Source organism: Asparagus officinalis, chromosome 7 (genome assembly GCF_001876935.1).
Source record: "Asparagus officinalis chromosome 7, Aspof.V1, whole genome shotgun sequence".
In the NCBI taxonomy this organism is placed as follows: domain Eukaryota; kingdom Viridiplantae; phylum Streptophyta; class Magnoliopsida; order Asparagales; family Asparagaceae; genus Asparagus; species Asparagus officinalis.
The window spans coordinates 67,478,804-67,481,169 of NC_033800.1; positions in this window are offsets into that span (position 1 = coordinate 67,478,804).

Consider the following 2,366-nt stretch of genomic DNA (forward strand, 5'->3'; position numbering starts at 1 on the left):
ATTCCTTATCCCCCAAAGTTTAATTTGATTAACTTTACTCCTTTTGATGGCAGGGGTTCACCCACTCAGCACTTGATCTATTTCAAGTCACATCTTGGCGCAATATCCGGGAATGAAGCCTTGATGGTCTGGTCATTCGTAGGGACCCTTAGCGGGCCTGCCTTCGATTGGTACCGACGTTTAAAACCCGGGAGTATCACTAGCTGGGAAGATATGGAAGGATTGTTCCTCACCAATTTCTTCAACGACGACACGGAGGTCTCAATTGGCACCTTGTTGGAAGAGAAGCAGATAAACGGGGAGTCGGTTGATGTCTTTGTCAAACGATTCTGGAACAAAGCGGTAAACTGTCGAGATCCACTCACAGAAGAGTTCATCCTATAGACATGTCATAATAACTTGTCGCTGGATGTGTTAGAAGTCATGGGGGTTGTACCTTCTAAAACTTGGAAGGAATTAAAAGTGAGAGGTGAACAAGCCGAACACTTTCTTAAGAGAAAGAAGTTGGAGAGAGGGTTGCCACAAGATAATCCACAAAAACAAAACTTTAACTCTCGAGGTAGAGGAAGAGGGTCTGGAGCTGCTGTTGATGCGCATCAAACATCACAATAGTCGCAACAGCCGCAGCAATCATCTTTCCAACTAGCTCCAAATCAGAATCAACAGCCTACGAAGCAGTTTAAGGCCTCAGAGCCTAAGTTCCCGAAGGAATATTCTTTCAAAGATGATGAAGTGCCAGTTATCTTCAAGTATCTGTTGGATAACAACAAGATCAAGCTTCCACCGGTCACAAACCAAGAAGAAGCGAAGAAGACCGAAGACCCGAAGTATTGTGCATATCACCGAAGGGTCCACCATCCCACTAAGGCGTGTTATGTCTTAAAGGACAAAATACAAACCTTAATCGATGTTGGTATCGTGACACCAAAGCGGAAAGAGAAGAAAGTAGGTGCAAATGCAGTGTCTATTAGCTTCGGATCGGTTCCTTTATCCTGGTTTCAAGCCGAACCAGTATCAAAGGTCAAGATGCAGACCATCAACGATGACCCTCATGGACATCGCCAAAAAGGACTTGTATCTCACACAACCCCCAATGGCGAAATCCTTTGGGTTCATCCGGATTTACTTGAAGATGAACAGTGGACAACATCCACGTCAAAGAAGAAATCAAATAGCAAGGGAAAAGAGAAGTCCTGTTATGGAGCCTCGGCAATTCCCGAGAAGAATGACGAAGAGATTCTAGCTTTACTGTTTTCTGAGGAAGAGCAAGAATCGTTCGCTAATAGAGGTGGGAATGAATATCATTATAAATATCCTGAAACCTCTAACCCAAATGCTAAAACTCTTACGGAGCTGGGGGTGGTTGCAACTCCTCCTGTAGCTGCTGTGAAGCCACAACAACCGGCTAAGCAGAAAGAGAAGGAACCCCAACATAAAGAAGTTCAAGTTCTAAAGCAGTCTCGTTTTAACCGACCGATTAGACGAGACAAACCGGAAAGCTCTAACGCTCCATACCGTTTCGACGTCATGGCTCAATTAGCTAATATCCCAGCAAGAATCACGCTGTACGAGCTACTACGCCTCTCGAAAGATACCAGAGAAGCGTTACAAGAAGCCTTGGCTGATTCTGAGGTATTCCTTACTCAGATTAAGCCAACTCCTGAAGAGTCAGAGTCATCAGTTCAGCACTGCAATCTGGCAGCCACCAAATTTCCCTGCATTGCTTTCACGAAAGAAGATATGCAAGTCATGAATTCAAAACATGATAGGCCTCTATATTTCATCGGATATATTGGCTCGAGAGTTGTCAACCGGATTCAAGTTGATCCGGGTTCCGCTGTTAGCATCATGCCACTTCGGTTGATGTACCACCTCGGAATTCCCGCTAGCAAACTAGCCTCCACAGGAACCGTTATCTACGGATTTAACACTAGTGGATCAAGACCGTTGGGGAAAATTCGGGTGAAGTGTCAGCTCGGAGACTTGAAGTCTGAAGTCACATGCTATGTAATTGAGCCGAGACTTCCTATAATTTACTGTTGGGTCGTCCATAGATCCATAGTAATCTTATAGTTCCCTCTACTCTCCATCAGTGTCTGAAATATGTCGACACTAATGATGAGGTCAAGACGGTGGTCGCGGATAAGCAACCATTCAAGGGGTTAGAAAACTACTTTACTGACTCCCTTCTTTATGGTGCTGAATCCGATACTGAACCATCGGCCCATGGTACGGACAGCGAAGAAGAAGCTGATACCGAAGCTGGGCTCGATTATAGTGAAGGTCTTGTGCTAAATGACATTGAACCTCTTGTAATCGATCTTATCGGTGGCGAATCGTCGGATGAAAGTTGTAACTGGCAACTT